The sequence below is a fragment of the Odocoileus virginianus genome, chromosome 29 (assembly GCF_023699985.2).
Source record: "Odocoileus virginianus isolate 20LAN1187 ecotype Illinois chromosome 29, Ovbor_1.2, whole genome shotgun sequence".
NCBI lineage: Eukaryota > Metazoa > Chordata > Mammalia > Artiodactyla > Cervidae > Odocoileus > Odocoileus virginianus.
This window is the reverse complement of record NC_069702.1, coordinates 24401119-24424386: the sequence shown is the minus strand read 5'-3', so window position 1 is coordinate 24424386 and position 23268 is coordinate 24401119. Positions and strand designations below refer to the sequence as shown.

General features: G+C 42.4%; 1 protein-coding gene and 1 pseudogene across 4 annotated transcripts in view; one reads left to right on the top strand and one right to left on the bottom strand.

Moving 5' to 3' along the window:
- Window positions 1-23268, top strand: part of SHROOM3 (shroom family member 3) — a 318505-nt gene that overhangs the window by 213042 nt on the left and 82195 nt on the right. The window lies entirely within an intron of this gene.
- On the bottom strand, window positions 3651-3941 carry LOC110137956 (large ribosomal subunit protein eL37 pseudogene; annotated as a pseudogene).

Below are 23268 nucleotides of genomic sequence, written 5' to 3'. Positions count from 1 at the left end.
GAACCCATACCTCTTGGGTCTCCTGCATTGGCAGGCAGATTCTTTACCAGTAGCGCCACCTGGAAAGTCCTGATTTATGGTATATGTAGCCAAACCCATTATTGACTCACTAGTAAAGTTTTTCCAAATCATTGTTATGATTAAATGAACAAACGAAAGACTCACCTAAGAAAGAATATCATCGAGATTCCATTCTTCCTTCCCCAGTTGACTACCTGAAAGTTTGATTCCAGTGCCTGCTCTTACTAACTGGTCTCATTTTAACTCTCATTGTGAATTCTCAAGGCCCATCCTTTAGCTCACCTCTCCTCTCCCTAGCACAGCTTCCTCATGTGACCTTACTGACTTCCCCTCTGGAGAGGGCTGAGTACCGATCACTTCCCACATACCCATGGCAGTTGTTAAGGACAGAGTCCAACAGATCGAGGACACCTTGGCAATCAAGTGGCTCTACTACTTTACAGTCCCTCCTCCAGACACACACACACACACACACACACACACACACACACACACCACTGTATAACCATTAGAGCCCCCTAGAAAAAGTGCAGCCCACATTTTAAAACACAGTTTCTCATGTTGGTCATTTTAGTTTAAACCCATGTCAGTCAAACTGAGAAAATTTTAGCCTACAATTGTTGGCTCTGTTTAAAGTCCCTTCCCAAGTACCAAAGTGTAAGTCTGCAGAATCCAGTGACATTTCTTTTTTTTTTTTGTCATTTTTGCACATTTTATTTTACAAAAATGGGATTATATAATACATAATATATATGTAATCTTCCAGTGACATTTCTATGAGCTTTGAGAAGCCTCTCCACCAACTTAGAAAAGATGAGTTTACACGGATACAGAGAACAAACTAGCAGTTACCAGTGAGGACAGGGGAGGGAGGAAGGGTCGAATAGAAGTAGGGAGTTAAGAAGTAGAAACAATTAAGTATAAAATAAGCTGCATGGATATGTTGTACAACATGGGGAATATAGCCAATATTTTATAATAACTATAGGAGTACGACCTTTAAAAATTTTGAATCACTACCTTGTTCCCTTGTTACTTATACAGTATTATATTGATCCATCAACTCTACTTCAGTAAAAAGAAGACCTGTAGCAGCCCATCACAGCATATTGTGTGTTCCCCAGTGTGTTAATACTAAAGAAGCCAGGAATGCAGATGTGCAGCAATATCCCCGGAGGCCTTTGAGGTCAGTGTGCTGGGTGTCACATGGAGGCCACCCCTGTGGGTTGCTGACCCTTGGCCATCAGATCTGAGAGCTTGAAGCTCCATCTCCCTCATACGGGAGTCTCAGGGCACTTCCCACTTGTCCCTTAGCTCTCAGCTCCCTTCAAAGACCTTCCTGCTTGGGTCACTGCAGCCCCATTGGCATCTTTGCTGTTTGTGTATGTTTAGTCGCTCAGTCGCATCCAACTCTTTGCATCCCCTACAGGCTGCAGCCTGCCAGGCTCCTCTGGTCCATGCGGATTCTCCAGGCAAGAATATTGGAGTGTGTTGCCATGCTCTCCTCCAGGGGATCTTCCCAACCCAGGGATTGAACCAAGGTCTCCTGCATTGTGAGCAGATTCTTTACCATCTGAGCGACCAGGGAAGCCCATTTTAGCATTTTGGACCTGGGCGTAAAATAAACTTATAGTAGGTTTTTACAGGACAATTTGAGTCTCTGGAGTGGTTTGAGGCCATCAGGAGGCCTGGTGTGCTGTAGTCTGTGGGGTCACAAAGAGTTGGACATGATTGAGCAACTGAACTGAACTGAAGATAGTCCTCACTGCCCAGCAATTTTTCATCCAGCTGCTCAGAGGGCCATATGCCCTCACCTCTGGATTAATTCTTCCCCCCTGTGCTTTTAAATGGATACTCCTGGTGTTAGTCGCCCAGTCATGTCCAACTCTTTGCTACGCCATGGACTGTAGCCCTCCAGGTTCCTCTGTTCATGGGATTCTCCAGGCAAGAATGCTGGAGCGGGTAGCCATTCCCTCCTCCAGCGGATCTTCCCGACCCAGGGATGGAACCTGGGTCTCATGCATTGCAGGCAGATTCTTTACCATCTGATCCACCAATTAACACCTTAGTAATAACCAGTCTATAACATTACAGGATTAAATTTTTTAAAATTTATTTTTCAATATATTTTTATTGAGATCTCATTTACAAGCTGAAAGGTATGCTTCAGTGTTACAGTTCCATTTTCAGAGCCTGATAAATGTATATACCTGTGTAATCTACGCCTCTGTTAAGACAGACCATTTTCATCACCCCCATAAACTCCAGGCCCCATCCCAGTCCATCCGCCACCCCCAAGCATCCAGTATTCTGATTTATTTCACCAGAGATTAGATTTGCCTCTTGTGAAGCTTACACATGAAATAACACAGTATGTACCCTTCTGTATGGTATTTTTTTGCTCAACATAATGTTTTTAAACTTCATCCATGGTGTTGTCTGTGTTCATTGTTTATCCATCCTCCTGTTGATGGACATTTGGGCTGTATCCAATGAATAAAGCTACTGTGGATACTAGTGTTCAAGCCCTTTTGTAGCCATATGTTCTCATCCTCTTAGATGAGATGCTGGATCATAGGGTAGATGTATGTTTGCCTAATAAGAAACTTTCATACTGTTTTCCAAAGCCGTGGCACCATCCTACAATACAGTTTCAGTAGCTTCACAACCTTCTTGACATTTGTTGCTGGCAACACATGTGTTAGTTTTCTATTGCTGTGTAATAAATTACTACAAACATGGCGTCTTGGAGCAGCAAGAATATATTAACCTCGTAGTTCTACAGGTCAGGAGTCCTGTATGACTCAGCTGGGTTCTATGCTGATGGTCTTAAGGTTGAAATGAAGTATCACCCGGGCTGGGTTCTTATCTGGAGGCTCTTGGAAAAATCCACTTTCAGACTCATTCAGATTGTTGGTTCAATTCAGTTCCTGTGGTTTCCTCCCTGGCTGTCATTTAGAGCAGTTCTCTGCTCCTACGGTGTGCCTGCTCAGTCGCTCAGCTGGATCTGACTCTTTACAACCCCATGGACTGTAGCCTTCCAGTCTCCTCTGTCCAAGGAATCATCCAGGCAAGAATACTGGAGTAGGTTGCCATTTCCTATTCCAGGAGATCTTCCTGACCCAGGGATCGAACTCGTATCTCCTTCATCTCCTACATTGGCAGGCAGATTCTTCACCACTGAGCCAGCTGGGTAGCCCATCTGCACCTAGGGGCAGCCTATATCTTTTTCTCACATGGCCCCTTCTATCTTCAAGCTTGCAAAACACATCGATTTCTCACCCCCTTCCCTACACTTCCATGCCCCTTGGTTTAAATCTGTCTGTCTTCCTTACTGCTTTAAAAAGACTCATCTGATTGGGTCAGACTCACCTAAATAACTGTATCTTAAGGTCATTCAACTTGGAAACATAATTGCATCTGCATACTCTCTTCCCAGTACTATCTAAATTAACGCTTGATCGAGTAACCAGGAAGCAGAAATCTTGGGACCATCTTTAGAATTCTGCCTATCACAGCAGTCCATGATGAAATTTTAAAACCAGCATCACTTTTAATTATCCATTTGCTTTTAGAAAAAAAAAAAAACAAAAACAGAACATCTATTGCCGGACTAATCGTGGAAATCCTTAAGATGAACTAAATGCTGTAACAGCTGCTCGCTTGGGTTTAGGTGTTGTTCCTTCACAGAATCCATGCCTAAATCTGCGGTATACAATTTTTAGGTGCCTCATTCAACCAGTCCCTGTGGTATTTCATCCTTTAGCTTTAGCACTCCACTTATACTTTCTCTTTTGCTTGGCAGGGTAGCCACACTTGCACAGGTTGACTTCTGAAGGTGGTAGGCTTTAGAGCCACAGCGGTGGCAGTGTGTGCGTCTTATTCTGATGCTTTCCAAGCAGTGACGTTCCATTTGTCATCTTGCTTCTGCCGCTGAGAGCAAAGAGCTATCCAGTTGCTTTTAAAGCCAGAGGTTTCAAAAATATTTTCCTGCTAATGAATTGTATTTACTGTGGCTTCAAGAATTGTCCCTTGCCACTTGTGTTCTATGCATTTATAAAACTCCCTGCATTTGAAAACATCTAAGTGCTTCTACATCGAGTTCTGATACCCATCCAACATGATCAAGTTCTCTAGCTGGCAACAGTAAGACTGGAATACTTAGACACAGGTTAAAGTGATTTAACCAAGTTGATTTTTGTCATTTCCTAGGGCCTCATAGCTGGTTGCAGAATTGAGAATTAATAGTTTAATTTTGGTAACTAGAATAATGGATCTTAGGGATGAAAAGTCCCAAGAACTTTATAGTCAAACTGAAGGTCAGAGAAATTGATTCAGAGTTGGTTATTCAGAAATGAGCCCAGAGCTATGTCCCTAGGTTCCTGGGTAGAACTCTGTTAACTGTCCTGCAGTGGATAGTTACCCTTGCTTCTTGATGGGTATTTTCTCCTGAAAAAGGACTTTGAGGTTTGTTGATTTAGTTCAGTTCAGTCAGACACTCAGTCTTGTCCGACTATTTGTGACCCCATGAACCGCAGCACGCCAGGCCTCCCTGTCCATCACCAAATCCTGGAGTCTACCCAAACTCATGTCCATTGAGTCAGTGATGCCATCTAACCATTTCATCCTCTGTCGCCCCCTTCTCCTCCTGCCTTCAATCTTTCCCAACATCAGGGTCTTTTCAAATGAGTCAGCTCTTCGCAGCAGGTGGCCAATTTAAATCACTGTATAAATCTCTGTCGGGCTTCCCAGGTGGCGCCCGTGGGAAAAGAACCCAGGCGGGTAAGAACCCACCTGCCAATGCAGGAGACATAAAAGATTCAGGTTTGATCCCTGGGTGGGGAAGATCCCTGGAGGAGGGCATGGCAACTCACTTCAGTATTCTCCAGTATAGGGTTGCAGAGAATCAGACATGACTAAAGCGGCTTAACACGCACACACGCATCAATCTCTGGAATTCTAGAAAGTATTTATTGAAATAATACATTATTTCAATAAATTTGCATGTGTGCTCAGTTGTGTCTGACTCTTTGCAACTTCATGGACTGTAGCCCACCAGACTTCTCTGTCCATGGGATTCTCCAGGCAAGAATACTGGAGTGGGTTGCTATTCCTTCTCCAGGGGATCTTCCCGACCCAGGGATTGAACCCAGGTCTCCTGCATTGCATGAAGTCTTTTTATTGTCTGAGCCACTGGGGAAGCCCTGAATTTGCATATAGTATATATGCACATATATTTGCATATAGTATATATATGCAAATATGCACATTTGCATATAGTATTAGTTCCAAATCAAAACTTTTCAACTAGCTAAATCCATTCCAGGAAAGGTTATCTTCAGTTGGCTTGAAACTAATTGAAGGAGGAAAGGGGCCAGTGAAATTGACCTGCTTCTGTTCAGATGCTAGGGTCTTAGGAGTTCTTGAATCTGTGCTTGAAATCTTTTTGGACTTGGGGACTCTGCATTTCTTCCAACAGAGAATGAAAGAATCGTGTACCTGACTTTCATGAAACTCTCATAAGGCATCTCATATTTTTCAAGATGAATTCCAGATGAACTGATGGCAGAGTCACATGGCTTCCAAGTCAAGAGTAGAACCTGGTCACCCTATGGCTTAACACCAAAAGCAAAGCAGCCCAGACTCTCCTGAAGCTATGTTTTATTTGGCCCACAGAATGGTGGTGTTTTTTTACTTGAATTCATTTTCAATATTGAAAACTGGAAATTTTCATGTGAAAAATCCAGATGTCCTTTATTTTTTTTTAGATTGTAGCTCAAGGAACAGTGAGCCCACTTTCTGCAAGGCCCTTGAGACAGGGCGTGAGCCTTCTAGGCACTCCAATCCCCCAGGTTCAGTTTAGTCCATTTGCCTTCTTGGTTCTATTGGAACCAGAGTCATGACACCTGTTTCACCCAAGCTGCCATTTAAGACACCTTGTCAGACCGTTCAAACAATTTCTTACCTGGGTTACACGTACCAAATATATCTAGCACTTGTGTCCTAGCAGTTGAAAATAATGAGCCAGATTCTGAAATAGGTGAGCTACCTCCTGGCATTAATTCTGGCCATTTAAAAGACTGTTTTCTCTGTAAGCCCTTCGTTACCATGTGGGATGCTCAGTATACACATAATTTCAAAAATTACTCTTTTCCTAATGGGTTTGCTTAGTCATCAGGAAATTTTGACTTCTTAAGTAAATGAAACATTTGGTACTTGTGAAGTCAAAGAATTTATTTAGGATAGCCACCTTGTCGTCTGAAGAACTTATGTTATGGGCTGAATTGTGGCTCCACCCTCCTACCCCCCAAATTCATATATTGAAGTCCTAACCCCCAGTATCTCAGAATGTGACTATATTTGGCAATAGGGCCTTTAAATATATACTTAAGTTAAAATGAGACCGTTAAGGAGAGTCTCAATCCAACCTGACTCCTGTCCTTATAAGAAGAAATTTGGACATGCAAAGAAGCACTAAGGGATATACACAGAGGAAAGACCACACGAGGACACAATGAAAAGGTGGCCTCCTGCAAGCTAAGGAGAGAGGCCTCAGGAGAAAATAAACCTGTTGACATCTTATTCTTGAACCTCTAGTGCCCAGAACTGAGAATATTCATTTCTGTTGCTTAAGACAAGTATTTTGTTACAGCAACCCTAGCTAACTAATAGAGCTTCCTAAGTTGTATTTCTTGAAAGGGACCTCTGTTTCACCTTATGAAATGTATGCAAGACATTGTTGATTGATAATTCCTCTTGAGTTTATACAGCTAGAAGCCCAAGTTGACTAATGGCTGTGATTCCTTAGCTGCACATAAGAATCATCTGTGGAGCCTTTAAAATTAACTATGGGAAATGGCAACTCACTCCAGTACTCTTGCCTGGAAAATCCCATGGATGGAAGAGCCTGGTAGGCTACAGTCCGTGGGGTCGAAAAGAGTCAGACATGACTGAACGACTTCACCTTACCTTACCTTATGGGATCATCGCCCCAAATTCTGACTTGTTGGTTTGGGGTTGGTCCTGGCCCTTTGGTTTTATAAGCCTCCCAAGAGTTTTGCAGGTACAGCCTAGAGTGAGAATTAACTGATTCAGAGGGAATGATCCCCCTCCTAAAGAAGGGCCTGGGTTTCTGCAGTTCTCCCCTGGGAGTCCGCCCCTGACCATGCCATCCAGAGGTAGGCGGTATAGATTTACTGCCTAAATAACAGGACCTCTGATTGCTTTGAATGAAAATGAGCCTCTGCCCATGGGCCTCATATTAGAGTTGTTGTTGCTTAGTCGTGTCCGACTCTTTGAGACCCCATGGACTGCAGCATGCCAATGCTGCTCTGACCTTCATCATCTCCTGGTGCTTGCTTAAACTCATGTCCATTGAGTTGGTGATGCCATCCAACCATCTCATCCTCTGCCGCCTTCCTTTTGCCTTCAGTCTTTTCCAGGATCAGGGTCTTTTTCAGTGAGCTGGCTCTTCACATCAGAACCCCCAAATCTGAAAGTGGCCACAGCTCTGCCTATGAGGCACTTAATCCATGTGTGTGGCTAGGCTAGGGTACAGGTTTTGGTGGTGTTTTTTTTTATTTAATCTCTTATCTCCCTGCCACTGATACCCTGTGTTTAATTTCTTGTCCCACCTCCCATTCCAGTGGAGGGTGGGGCATTCTGGAAGGCGTTCCAGGAAGTTGTGGCTTTCCCTCTGCACTCTGGTCGTAGAGCTTGGAATCGAACAGAAGGAACAGCCATTACAGGGAGCATGTTCCCGAGGCCCAGGCCCATGTGGTTTTCCCTCCAGCAATGGTGAGATTGACTCCTTTCCTGGCATGCTGGACTGTTCTGTGGATTTTGCTGCTTTTTGCTACATGTCTTACGATTAGAATGGTGTTTTCTGACGTTCGTGGCTATCTAAGCTTGCTGATTTTATTAACTTACTTCCTAGCAATTCTCAGAGGTCTCTCACGAGCTAGGTAGAATGAAAACATTGCCCTGTTCTGTTATTTTCCAAGAGCTGCATACTCTGTGTGCGGAGAACAGTGGTGTTTTTGAGAGTAAAATACAAGTTAGTGCAACTAGGACTGTGTTTACCCTTTCCTTCAAAACCTCTCCCTGCAGTTTGCTGGTGTGTGTCTAATCTCTCTCTCTGCCATCAGGTGTGACATCCTGACCCCATGTCTTAGCTTCATTCCCTGATAAGTGCTGTTTTGGTAAATTCAACTGTCTCATTGCAGACCGGTCTGACTTGATGAACCACAGAAAACTTTAGCACATTATGAAGTGCCCAGTGAACACTTATCACAAAAGCAAAGAGAACTGGGTTACTCTCAGGACCCCACATTTCCCAAGTGACTCAGTGGTAAAGAATTCACCTCCAATGCAGGAGATGCAGAAGGACATGGGTTTGATCACTGGGTTGGGAGGATCCCCTGGAGAAGGAAATGGCAACCTGCTCCAGTATTCTTGCCTGAGAAATCCCATGGACAGAAGAGCCTGGTGGGCTACAGTCCATGGGGTCACGAAGAGTCAGACACAACTGAGCCCCAGATCCCATAGATTATCGGAAACATTTTATAAGGAACTTGAGCCTCAAGTTTTGATTGATTCAAGGTGGTATCATCAAAATCTCAAAAAAGGAAAAACGAACAGTTTGCTGAATTGTAGGTCTAGAGTTTAAGAAAAATCCAGTGAAACTCAGTATCTCTTAAAGTTTTGGCCTCACCCAGTGCAGGTGGTATTTGTAATTACGATCTTAACCTGATCACATGAGCACCTATGATTCAAGTGATGATGCACTATTACAGCCTTCCTGAGTTAAAGTACTGAAAAGGTGTACCTCAGAATGGGATTTGAACCCACTGTCTTTTAACTGAGATCACATACCTGGTCTCAGGGCTTAAAAAAGCTCAGGTTCTTGATGTCTCATCGAGGAAAGAATCCAGTGAGAGGGAGACAAGGGGATCGATAAAACGTGGATTAATTTAGAAACACTCCAGACAGAGGGTGGGTCATCTTAGAAGGTAAGAGTGGCACCAGGGTATGGGGTTGTCAGTTTTTATAGGAGTGCGTAATTTCACAGGCTAATGAGTGGGAGGAGTATTCCAGCTCTTTGGGGGAGGGGGTGGAGATTTCCAGGAATTGGGCCACTTCTCACTTGTTCACTTTACTGTTGGCCTTGGAACTGTCATGGCGCCTGGGGGTGTGTCGTTTAGTTTTGCTGATGTGTTACAACGAGCTCATACTGAGGCTCAAGGTCTAGTGGGAGTCAGCTCGTCTGCCGTCTTGGACCTAGCTGATTCTAACCAGTTTATGTTGTTTTTCCTCAGTCTGTGTCATTCTTTTTTGTTTGTTTGTTTGGCTGTGATGAGTCTTCATTGATGCACACAGGCTTTCTCTAGTTGTGGTGAGCAGGGTCTACTCTCTAGTTGCAGTATGCAGCCTGCAGGCTTCTCATTGCAGCGTCTTATCTCATTTCAGAGCGTGGGCTCTAGGGCACTTGGGCTAGGCCCTAGAGCACAGGCTCAGTAATTGTGGGTTTAGTTGCTCCTGGGCATGTGGGATCTTTCCAGAGTAGGGATTGAACCCATGTCTCCTGCAATGGCAGACAGATTTCTTACCATTGAACCACCATGAAAGCCAGGGCTGTGTTATTCTTTTGAAGGCTGTGCCCTGCCTACTTCCCGCCTGATTCAGTATGGCAAAGATTTTCCAACTCTTATATCTTGAAATTTTTTGAAAGTAAATGCCAAGCAAGCAGGGACTGGAAGACATACATGTACACCCACATTCCTAGGGCTATTATTTACAGTAGCCAAAGGTAGAAGCCACTCAAGCAAGTGTCTATCAACAGATGAATGGATAAGTTAAACGTGGTATGTATGCATAACTTAACATTATGCTCGGTGAAGTAAGCCAGGCACAAATAGAACAAATACTTTATGATTCCACTTCCATGGGATCACAAAGAGTTGGCCACAACTGAATGAATAACACTTTCACTTTTCACTTTTAATTTATATGCAGTACTGAGGTACCTTCCCCATTTCAGTGAATTATGTCATCATCCAACTAGTTGCTTAAGCTTGAAATCTGGGCATCTTCCTTGAGCTCTTGATTTTTCTTACCAGCTGCTACATTTAATCCAAACTAGCAGAGCCTCTCTCTGTCCACTCGAAGACTCGTATACAGATGCTCGTAGCAGAACTTCAGACACATCATGGTAAGAGAAAGAAACCAGGCATAAAAAATTACATACTGTATTATTCCATTTATTTGAAATATTTAGAAAAGCAAATCTATAGAGACAAACAACAGATCAGGAGTTGCCTGACGCTGGGGGTGAGAGCAGGGATTAGGCATAAGGGAACTTTCTGAGGTGATGAAGATACCCTAAAACTGGGTTATGGCAAGGGTTGCAAGAATCTGTGGATTCTCTAAAAATCCCTGATTTATACACTTTCAAAAAGTTAGCCAGGAAAGCCTGGCTGGCTACAGTCCATGGGATCACAAAGAGCTGGACATATCTTAACAACTGAACAACAACAACAATAAAGTTAGCATCTTATTTGGAAAGTAACTTAGATATTTTGTATTGAGTCAAATAGATTTATTATGGGTAGGATGCAAAGAAACATGGCTGCTTATATCAGGAAAGAGATTTTAAAGAAGGGTCCACACGAAATTAACAAGGCCCATCCACTCCATTTCCTAACTGTTCTCCCCACTGACCCTTCTCTTTAATCCTCTCTGGCATTACATCTTAAATGTTTTGATCAGACTCTTCTTACTGTAAATCATTCTGTTACTTCAAGTTAGGAACAAAAAAAGGAAAAGAAAATGTCCTGTTTATCCCCTTCCCCAGCCTGTATTGATAGGAACAGCAAGCTCAAACTGTGTGGGAAATTTCCTGCCTTAAGATTTATTTACTCTCTAAAGAAAAGCTACTTTTATTTCATTATTTTTTTAAGCATACATGGGTTTTAATTTGGTGAGAAAATATCCTTTTCATTAAGAAGATTCTGCCTCATTACCTCTTATAAAAAAGCCCTCCTCCCCAAATTTGCAGAACTAAAGGAAGCATAAATTAAAACAACATTGTTGTTTGTCGCTTTGATCAACAAACACCCATCTCCAAAAGAAAAAAAACTGCAAACCAAGCCAGATTCAAAAACAGTCCGTTCCCAAAGTCAAAGCAGTCAATATAAACAGCTTAGTCTCCCAACTGGATAAGAAAGAGGAAAAAATGGGGGGGGGGGGGGGATGGTGTTGGGGGATAGGAATAAGAATCGTGAAGGGAAGAAATTTCGATTCCTTACTTTTCCTATTGGCCTGTCTGTCCTTAATTGTTAGCTCTATGAGTTTCCATCAGACTTTTGTCCAGAAATTGAGTAGTAAGGACTTGATTCTAAAACAAAGTCTGATGGAGACTGAGCTTCCCAGGTGGTGCTAATGATAAACAACCCCCCTGCCAATGCAAGAGACATAAGAGATGTAAGTTTGATCCCTGGGTCAGGAAGATCCCCTGGAGTGGGAAATGACAACCAACTCCAGTATTCTTGCCTGGAAAATTCCATGGACAGAGGAGCCTGGTGGGCTACAGTCCATGGAGTAGCAAAGAAACACGACTGAAGCAACTTAGCATGTTGAGTAAAGACTTAATGTCATCTGTTCTTTGGACCTCAAAAGCTTCTTTGCCATCCCCTATTACACATAATGTAATTTTTAAACTATCCTATTGCCCAGTGGTTCAAAAAGAGATATTCTCCAAAGACAGAGGAAGATCTCTGTTTCTGCAAATGCCTATATATTTCTCTTCCCCCTCCCGCTTTTGTCCACATAAAGAGAAAGAATATTTGTGTATAACAATGAGGCTTCCCTGATAGCTCAGTGGGTAAAGAATCCACCTGCAATGCAGGAGACCTGGCTTCGCTCCCTGGGTTGGGAAGATCCCCTGGAGAAGGGAAAGACTACCCACTCCAGTATTCTGACCTGGAGAATTCCATGGGGTCCATGGGGTCACAAAGACATGACTGAGCAACTTTCACTCACCAGGCAGCTTGCTAAGAGAAAAAAAGGGGGATGAGACAGCCAAAGGAGCTGTAATATATTTTCCTGTTTGTGATATATTTGGTTGTCTTCTTTTCCCTTTTTGTTCTTTTTTTTTTTTTTTAAGTTTTCAAAGATTTTTAATTGTGGTTAAAAAAAACATAACATCAAATTTACCATCTTGGGACTTCCCTGGTGGTCCAGTGGCTGACTCTTCACGCCTAGTGCAGGGGGCCTGGGTTCGATCCCTGGTTGGGGAACTAGATCCCACATGCAGCAACCAAGAGTTTGCATGCTGCAACTAAGACCTGGTATAGCCAAATAAGTGAATAAATAAAAATAAATATATATATTTTTTAAATGTACCACCTTAGCCATTACGTACAGTTCAGTAGTTACATATATTCATATTATTGTGCAGCAATTCTCCAGAATATCATCTTGCAAAACTGGAACTCTGTACCCATGAAGGGACAACTCCCATCTCTCCCTTTTACTATTGTTTTTCCGACTTCCCTGGTTCCTCAGTGGTAAAGAATCCGCCTGTAATGCAGGAGACGTGAGTTTGATCCCCAGGTCAGGAAGATCCCCTGGAGAAGGAAATGGTGAAGCACTCCAGTATTCTTGCCTGGAGAATCCCATGAACAGAGGAGCCTGGTGGGCTACAGTCCATGTGGTCCCAAGAGTCGGACCCAACTTAGCGACTAAGCCACCACCACCACTGTTATTTTTAAATTGGAATTGAACAGATGGAGCCTTCTGGTTCTGTACGATGTCTGCATTACCTGGTATGTCAGGAAGTCAAAATTTTCAAGTGTTTCTTGGGTAATGTGAAAGATAGCTGTTTTCCGTGAACAGTCATCCCTTGTTTACACTTCTCTAGGTTGCTCATCTTTTCTTCTCTCCTACACATTCTGAGATAGGTGACTGATTGTAGTCTCTCAGGTGGATTGCCGTTTCCTTTTCCAGGGGATCTTCCTGACCCAAGGATCAAACCTGTGTCTCTTGCATCTCCTGTACTGGCAGCAGATTCTGTATCAGCCAGGCCACCAGGGAAGCCCTGGTGAGGGAGAAAGCAAACCTTGTTCTTGAACGCTTAGCAGGCTGGCCTTTCTGACTCTCCCCCTAACATGGGGATCAAGGGTGCGAGTTGTCCTCTAATCACGAAGAACCTTCCTCCTTATCAGGAGCACCTGTAAATTTCCAGAAGCCATGTCCTCCTGCCCTTCCCATCCTCCCCTTTCCCTCCACTCTCTAGCAACTGTGACTCGCTGGTTTCTGGTCTCACGCTTCATGCCAGCTGCCAGGGTCCCCATTTGGGTTGACTCCAGTTTTCTGAAGCCTGGCAGTTAGTTAATAAGAAACCCAGGATGTAAATCACGGCTCGGACAGTTTCCTGTGGGGGAGCTTTTAAGTTCCCATCAGATCTTTTCATTCATTCCAGCTCATGAGGAGGAGACCGATGCCCTCTTCAGACACAAATGTGAATATAGACCAGAGATAAACAAGGCGGGGTGCCGGCAGGGAGCTGGAGGGAAGCTTAAAGACAAGATGCTTAGCACTGGCTTTCATTCTTTTGCCTAAAGCTCATCCATTTAATGAACTGATAGAGGGAGTGTTCTCACTTGATAATTAGTAATATGAAATTTCCACTGGTATTTTTTAAAAAACAAGTTTTAAAGCACTGTTTGTTTTGTTAGCTCACTAGAGTTCCAAAACTCTGATGGAACATTTATTGAGGATTTATTCTCTACATGAGGCTTCCCTGGTTGCTCAGTGTAAAGAAGCTACCTATAATGTAGAAGATGCAAGAAACTCCAGTTTGAGCCCTGGATTGGGAAGATCCCTGGAGGGGAGCAATGGTTACCCCCTCCAGTATTCTTGCCTGCAGAATCCCATGGACAGAGGAGCCTGGTGGGCTACAGTCATAGAGTTGCAAAGAGTCACACAAGACTGGACTGAAGTGATTGAGCATACACACATGCATTCTCTACCATGCCCTGCAACAGACATGAGTAAGAAGGCTGTGGTCCCTGCCTTCTAGAATCTTACTGTCCATCTAGTTGTCAAAACCCTGGAGTATATTACACTAGAGAAGGCTGTTACAGGCTAAGAAACAGAGTCAGGCAACCCTTGAGTTCTGTTGGGGATGTGATAAGGTAAGTAAAGCACTCAGCAGAGAGACCATAGTGTTTGTTAAGTGAAAAAGATTATTAATATCAATAATAGCATCATCCAGATAGATACTAGCTCCAGGAGTAGATATAATACAGAGCATACACGTATTAAAACAAATAATGCTTCCAAGCTGTGTATAAGTTCCAAAAATTTAGTCCATAAATTCCAAGAGTTGGGAGGGGAAGGCTAGACAGTTTGGGGAAAGGTTTTAAGAGACTAGGACTTAACATAAACAAAGAGAACAAAAACAACATGGACTCATAAAAACAAGGTGATGGGCATGGGTGTAATGACTTGGAAGCATTAATTCACCCAATACCAGCATGTGTCATGCACTTTGGTCATCTAAGATGAAGGAGTTATAATCCCTTTCCTAACACACCTAATCTAGGGGGGAGATTTTTATTTAATGTCACCAGTGGCTCTGTTCAAGGTAAAATGTGATAAGAGCTATAGAAGATGATTCAATGCTGTATTTTTGAACATTCAGAGGAGGGAGAAATTGCTTTTGGTTAAGAATAAGAGAAGTTTCATTGAGTAAAGAATATATTTTGCAGGTCCTGTGAGGTTGGCAAGAGTTTCCTTAGTAGAAATTGGGGTTGAAGAAGGAATCTCCACCCAAACAATGAAAAATGTGAGTCAAGTGCTAAGGAGGGAAACCAAGGCATGCTTGCAAAATGGTAATTACTGGACTCATTGACAAAAATGTCTGTGAGTCAGTATGGATGGAATCAAGCAAAGTGAAATGTCCTTCCTTTGGGAAAAAGCACAATTTTTAAGGGGAAAATAGTAATTTTCCGTTTACCCAAGGGAAAGAAGAACATTCTGGAGTGATCTGAGGCTTTCCTCATATTCCACTAGACATATAGGCAAAAAGTATTTTTAAGTAGCTTTCTTGGTGCTCTGAATGGCGCTAAAGTCTTTACCTACAGAGAATAAATGTACCCATTTTCCTTCATCCTCTACGATAGTGGTCCCCAGCACTTTTGGCACCAGGGACTGGTTTTGTGGAAGACAGTTTTTCTATAGATGGGATGGGAGTGGAGGGAATGGTTTCGGGATGATTCAAGTGCATTACATTTATTATGTACTTTATTTCGATCATTATGACATCAGCTCCACCTCAGGGCATCAGGCATTAGATCCCAGAGGTTGGTGACCCCTGCTCTAGGAAACCGCAAGACCGTGTCCTCTGATCAAAGTGGCTTAGCCTGCATTCTCTTGGTCATGCAGAATGGTGTGAAAACAAGGCCTAGGTTTCAGAGTCAGGCAACTGTTTCAACTCTTCATTTCTGCTCCTTCTACACTTTGACCTTAGCAAGTTACATAAAATCTGAGCTTCCTTTTGTCTTCTGTAAAACAGGACTAGAAATAGCTGCCCTGAGGTATCATTGTAAAAGTTAGAAATAAGGTATATAAATCCCGAGGCAGAAGTAAAACTAATCCTGGGCACAAAATAGATGGTGACTGTTACTATTACTCATAGGCTACGCTCAGCTCTTTCTGGTCTACCACTAAGAAATGGCAGCCAGTAGCCTGCAAGGACCTGCCCAGGACTCTGCTATCTTATTGCCTTTGGTCAATCAACCACCCTCTGGACACCTCCCACAGGTGCTGATTACAAGAACTTTAAAAATAAATTTTCTCCCCCATCTTATCTTCTGGTTCCTAGGCAGGAGTACTAAAGTATGCTGAATAATGCTGATATCCGGCTTGGAGTAGAACAGTTTCCTGAACACCTGCTGGGAGAAAGTTGTGCTTAAAAGCAAATAAACTGGAAAGCAGAGAAAATTTTTCCTCTTGCTGGAATCTACATGTGAAAGTATAAAATAAAACTGTGTGACTTGAAGCAAATGAAAAAGAGCCTAGAAAATGAACTATTAATCGTGGTGCTTGGTGACTAGAATCTTTTTTTTAAAGCACATTGTAGCTTTTTTAAAAAATAAGGGGAGACAAATTGGCTTAAGTCAGTAGTTAAGATGAAATTGCCAAAAAAGTAAACAGAAGCTACATTTCTTTGTTTTTATTTGGAGAGCTAGAGACCCCAATACTTCAAAAACAATGAAGCTGCCAACTAGCTAGTGGAAAACTTTTATTTTCAAAAATGATTTTACAAATGAAGATAAGGTAATTAAAAAAAAAAAACCTAAGGGATTTAACTCCCTTTAAAAAAATATGTAGACATTAAATATCATGCTGCCTAAATTTTATTAACAGTAAATCATCAAAGAAAGTCATTTACATTTTAAAAATTCCAGTTGGTTTTACCCTAACAGCCTTTCTTGTTTTTATCTCTTGAAGTTATATTACTGTAGCACCTTGGGTTGTTCTTAAAGCAGTGTTTGGCAATGTTGATGTCATTTAAATATTTAAAATACTTATGTATATTTAGGGCTTCCCTTGTGGCTCAGCTGGTAAAGAATCTGCCTGCAATGTGGGAGACCTGGGTTCGAGCCCTGGGTGGGAAGATCCCCTGGAGAAGGGAAAGGCTACCCACTCCAGTATTCTGGCCTGGAGAATTCCATGGACTGTGTAGTCCATGGGGTCGCAAAGAGCTGGACAGACTGAGCAACCTCCACTTTCACTTTTCACTTTCAAGACTTCCTATAATACAAACTTAGGAAGAAAACCTAGTCAGTAGAATAGATGTCTTGATGCTATGAATAAAATATCCTTTTTGAGAGGCCTAAAATTCTGATATGATAGAAAGACCAAATCAATTAAAGAATAAGTAATTTGGTTTTGTTGATGTTTTGTATCATTATGAAGAAATAATTATTGGTGTCTTTGATGAATTCTCTTGGTCAGGGGAGGAGCTTTTTACAATAAATAGGTCAGAGTTCGTAAGCAGTGGAATATCATGGTGCCTTTAGACATTAAGACACATTTCCTTGTTGGGGGGAGGTGGGAGGGGGGTTCAGGATGGGGAACACATGTAAATCCGTGGCTGATTCATGTCAATGTATGGCAAAAACCACTACAATATTGTAAAGTAATTAGCCTCCAACTAATAAAAATAATTGGGGGGGGGGGGGAGACACATTTCTTTTTTTTTTTTTAAAGATTTATTTGTTTTATTTGATGGGGGAGGCTGTGCTGGGTCTTCATTGCTACAAGCAGGCTTTCTCTAGTTGTGGTGAGCAGGGGCTACTGTTTGCTGCATGCTCCGGCTTCTCATTGCAGTGAATTCTCTTGTTGTGGAGCACAGGCTGTAGGCGCCCGGGCTTCAGCAATTGCGGTGCATGGGCTCAGTAGTCATGACTTGAGGTCTCTAGAGCACTGGCCCAGTAGTTGCGGCTCACGGGCTTAGTTGCTCTGAGGCATGTGGGATCTTCCTGGACTAGGGATCGAACCAGGTGGCCTCTGCCATTGCAAGGCAGATTCTTGACCACTGGACCACCAGGGGAGCTCCAAGTCACATTTCTAGAAACCATTTGTTCAGTATGTATGCTGGTTTATCACAGCATCACCTATCTTTATTTCCCATTGTGCTTTATACTTGTATATTACATATGATTAGATTCAGATACTCAACTAGACCATAAAACGCCCCTCCTATGGCCCCCTAGGCATGCAGCTGTTTTCATCCCAAGTTTACTCTGCCCAGTCTTTCTTCCTTTTCCTCTCTCATCTCCTGCACTGTCTCAGTGGCGATTTTCCCCACCCAGCCACCATGCAGGCACTCAGACAAGAAAGCAGTTCTTGTTAAAATACAAGGTGCAGACCAATGGCAGAAATTGCACTGCATTCCATCCCTAAATTGATTACGCCTCCCTTTCTTCACACCTTTCCCCAGTCCTTATTTATTGTCATCTATATCTTCGTTAACTTATCAATATTTTTCTAGAAAGAAAAAAAAAAATGGTTTACAGCTTTCATCAAAACATTTTGGGTTATGTCCCAGAGAAGATTTCAATCCTCAGCTCTTAGGCTTCTTGGGCACCATCAATGCAGACACTCAGCTCGTTTGATAGAAAACAATGTTCACGCTTGTGCACAGGCCCAGGTTAGGCTGAGAATGCTGACTGGCTCAGCCCTGATTGCCCTTGTCCACTTCACCTCCCAGTGTCCTGGTGACAAGGACATGCTGGTATTTGAAAGTACTTCAGCTGAACCCATGCTCTTAAGGACCCATCACTTCTGGAGTTTTAACTTTCAGGGTTCTGGGCTGACAGTTCTCATTGTCACCTAGATCACATGTCTTTTTTTTTTTTTTTTTTTGCCCTTCACATTCCAAGCACACTTCACCTTCTTCCGGAAGGTTGCTGCCGCTGATAGGAGGTGGCAGCTGTTCACAGTTCACGTCAATCCTGGTCAGAGCTTTGGGACTTAAAAGGGAAAACCCTTTTGCCAGCTTTAAGCTAGTGAGATTTCATTGTTTGAATTGTGCTTGACCTGCACGTTTTACAAGTGAATTTACAAAGTGGCTTTTCTCCCATGAAATGTGGGCCAAAATTGAAATGAATATCCAGAGTTGAAGATTTTACCATCATTCTCTGACATGGTTATCATTATCCTCTATGCAAAGTTAACTGTGATTATAAGTACAGCCTAACATTGAATATTCATTGGAAAGGCTGATGCTGAAGCTGAAGATGTAACACTTTGGCCACCTGATGCGAAGAGCCAACTCAGTGGAAAAGACCCTGGTGCTGGGAAAGATTGAAGGCAGGAGAAGAAGGGGACAACAGAAGATGAGATGGTTGGATAGCATCACCCACTCAATGGACCTGAGTTGGAGCAAATTCCAGGAGATGGTGAAAGACAGGGAAGCCTGGCGTGCTGCAGTCCATGGAGTCACAAAGAGTTGGACATGACTTATCAACTGAACTGAACTGACTGAACATTGAATAGGCACTTAACTTTATGCCAGGCATTGTTCTAAGTGTATCTTATAAAATTTTACATTTAAAAGTCCAGCAAGCCTATGATGCAGGTTCAGTTTTTAGCTCTCATTTTACAGAAGAGAACATTGCTTCAGTGGAGCTGGTAATGATCAGCCTGAGGTCACATAGTAGGTGCTATGGCCAGGATTCAAATCTGAGTGTTGTCCTCCCAGAAACTGCACTATTAACCATGATGCAACACTGGACCCACAGGAGTGGGAGTCCACTCTAGTGGTAAAAATCAATGAGCCCATCACCTCCCATTGAGTTCATCCTTCACATGCCACCAGCATGACTTCTTGAAGGTGCAGATCCAGTCATGACACTAGTGGAAAGTGTTTCTCACTGCCTACAAGGTAAAGTCTAAATCCTGAAAGTGATCCAAAAGCCTTCCCTGCTACCATCTGCCTCTGTAGCTACGCTATTTGCCACCTGCCCATTCCTGCCATGTTTCTTCCGGTTCCCCAATTGGTCTGTGCTATTTGATACTTCGGGACCGCAAACGTGTTCCATCCTGACCTTTTCCTCCTCTCTTCCTACCCACGTGAGCTCATGCACATCCTACAGAACCTGTCTCAAACAGCTTCTCTACATCCTTCCCGGACATAAATCTCCTCTCCTCTATTTGCTACCAGCACAAACATCTATTTAGTGAGATAAAAAGAGCTACCACGTTTGAGCTCTTGTATGCTAGGCACCGGGACACGGCTGAGCATTTTGCATGGTTAGTGGTTACAAATCTTGAGCCAAAAACACAATTATGGGAGAAATGTATCTATTTCTTAAAAAAAAAAAAAAAATAGACTATAATTTCTGTTTTGAGACCTCATTCAGCAAGGAGACACAAGTAATGTCAGTCAATCCATCTTTTCCAGCTCCTAAGGTTGTAGCTGAGTTGTGAGGTGCTTAGGCAAAGTCCAGGTGTGTGTGTGTGTGTGTGTGTGTGTGTGTGTGTGTGTGTTGTAGGGAAGTCGAATGAAGTTGTCCCTTTGGTCTCCATGTCACCATCTCCCCATGCTGGTATAGTTGGGGTAGTGGTGTCTGCAGCCTCTTCAGATCCATTAGGCACCTGTGCCCTCCTTGGGTTTACCAGAAACCTTCTGCCTCTCCTGGACCACTCTGGGTTGGGAGGATTGGTGAAAGCCTGAGCCTCTCTCCTGCCCAGCTATACTGCACAGACATTTCTTTGATTCCTCCTCTGTGCTGAGTTCCCAGCAACTCTTGGACTGAGCCAATTCTCCAGGCTCTTGCTTGGGATCGGAACCCCCATAGTTTCTGCTCTCAAATCATTTAGCCTACCTGGAGCTTCCATCTTGTGTCACGTAGGATTTAGACTGGCTCCAGCTTCTAGCTCTCCTTCACTTTCCTTCTGACTCTCCTTGCCCTTCTTTATTCATTCTAGAAAGCTGTAATGTCTTTTGGAGGAAGTATTCTTTCTGAGTATTCTTTCAGATCTTAAGCCTGGATTCTTTTATGATATAAAAATTCTGCTGAGTCATCCCTTCCTTGGTCAGTGAGTGACACTAACTGGGAGGAAAGACAGGACTATGAGGAAATCCATTGGAGGGAATAAGAACCATTAACATCTCATGGTTACTCCTGCCTCCCAGAGACACACACTGAATGATTAGTTCATATAATCTTTGCAAAAACCAATGGGAGGTGTAATTATTCTTATTTTAGAGAGGAAAAACTAAGGCTTAGTGAGATCAACTAACCTTGTACACTGCTAGCAAGCTCTTGAATCCAATTCATGCTCTTGACCATAAGACCTAAGTATCCTTACCATGTGGTACTGAAATAATTTCTTTAGATATCTGAGTTTCCCAGTACATTGAACTCGTTGAAGTCCGGGCTAGGACCTCATCCATCCTGATACGCTCCATACCCTGCAGTTAGCAGGTGCACTTAGGAAGTGGTATTTGAACTGAAATGGATGAAGGAGAGAGAAGGAAAAGGCAGAGGAGGAGAGGAAAAGGTAAATGGGAAAATTCCCTTATCTAAGCTCTTCTGTGAGTTTAGAAAGTTCTGAGAATCCCACACAACTTTTAAAGGAAACAAAATGAAACTGTATTTTCTGACATGGAGTTGTTGTTTGTTCAGTTGCTCAGTCATGTCCAACCCATGGACTGCAGCACGCCAGGCCTCTCTGTCCTTCACCATCTCCCAGAGTTTCCTCAAACTCATGTCCATTGAGTCAGTGATGCCAGCCAACCATCTCATCCTCTGTTGTCCCCTTCTGCTCCTGCCCTCAGTCTTTCCCAGTATCAGGGTCTTTTCTAACAAGTAGCTTCTTTGCATCAGGTGGCCAAAGTATTGGAGTTTCAGTTTCAGCATCAGTCCTTCCAGTGAATATTCAGGGTTGATTTCCTTTAGGATTGACTGGTTTGATCTCCTTGCAGTCCAAGGGGCTCTCAAGAGTCTTCTCCAACACCACAGTTCAAAAGCATCAATTCTTTGGCACTCAACTTTCTTTATAATCCAACTGTCACATCCATACATGACTACTGGGAAAACCATGGCTTTGACTATACGGACCTTTGTTGGCAAAGTAATGTCTCTGCTTTTTAATATGCTGTCTAGGTTGGTCATAGCTTTTCTTCCAAGGAGCAAGCATCTTTTAATTTCATGGCTGCAGTTACCATCTGCAGTGATTTTGGAGCCCAAGAAAATAAAGTCTGTCGCTGTTCCCATTGTTTCCCCATCTATTTACCATGAAGTGATCGGACTGGATGTCATGATCTTAGTTTTTTGAATGTTGAGATTTAAGTCAACTTTTTCACTCTCCTCTTTCACCTTCACTATGAGAGGTGTCTGAAATTATTAAATGAAAATGCATGTTAGAAAACATGCATGTTAGAAGCATGTTAGATGTGGGATCATCTATTGGAAAAAATGTTAATATTAACATACATAATGATAACATGTCAGTGTCCATAAAAGAGAAGAGCTGGAGGAATTTTCACCCAAGAATGGATAATGATTTGGAGAGCAATTTAGGATTATATGGAATATTCACTCAGTTATTTCTGTAATACTTGAATGTTTATAAAGAATATTATAAAAAAAATTAAAAAAAAGAATATTATCCATTTTTTAATAGAAAAGGATTTTATTGCAGATACAGTGACTTCATATTACAGTAGTTAATTCTGATCAACCAAATGACCATAATTTATGTATATCTTGGATATAAAACTACACTTTTTTCATTTTTTTTTAAAAAACATATAATACACTTTCCATTGTGATGACATTTCAGTGAGGAAAAGATTGCATTAATAATGGATACCATCCTCCCTGAGTCCACAGCTCTAAAACACCAGCACTCTCTAGACCTCCCTTGTGGTGGAAAAGCAAAAAGTGACTCTTTGCGACCCCGTGGACTGTAGCCCACCAGGCTCCTCCCTCCATGGGATTCTCCAGGCAAGAGTACTGGAGAATCAGTACCATTTTTTTTTTTTTTTTAATTTTTATTAGTTGGAGGCTAATTACTTTACATCATTACAGTAGTTTTTGTTATAGTACCATTTTTTAAATTAGGAAAATCAATGTTTAAAAAGAAAAAGCATGTTATCCTATTACAGATTTTACATTGTACTCTATACTGATCACCTTACACTGGAGCAGGTAAATATAATGAGATAAACAAATACGGGAAATGCTTCTCTATTCTTTCAAAGAGACAGTACAAATCTTGCATCATGCTGTGAATCCACCCATGAGCCTGTTAAGTAGGTATTTGTGGTTAACACTTCGAGCTGAGCTGTCTTCCATCCTGGTTTGAATCCTAGCTCTCTGTCTTAGTACCCATATGACCCCGGGCACGTTCCTTAATCACTGTGCCTTTTCTGTGTCACTCCATATATGTCTACCTCTTTCCTTTTAAATGCTGCACGATATGCTTCACAATTAATTTAACCACTTTCTACGTGTACATTTAGGTTGCTTCCAGTCTCCAGGATGTGTTTCTAGTCTTTCAACCTAGACTTTCCAGAAAGAATGCTGTCAATTCTTGTCTCCAGTATCACTTGAGGCTGCTGACCTGTTGCTTAATCAGTGAACCAACCTCCCCTGGTAACATTGAAAATGGCCTTTATCTCTTATATTTCCATGAGACAAAAACTCGCTGTCTTCCTTCACCGAC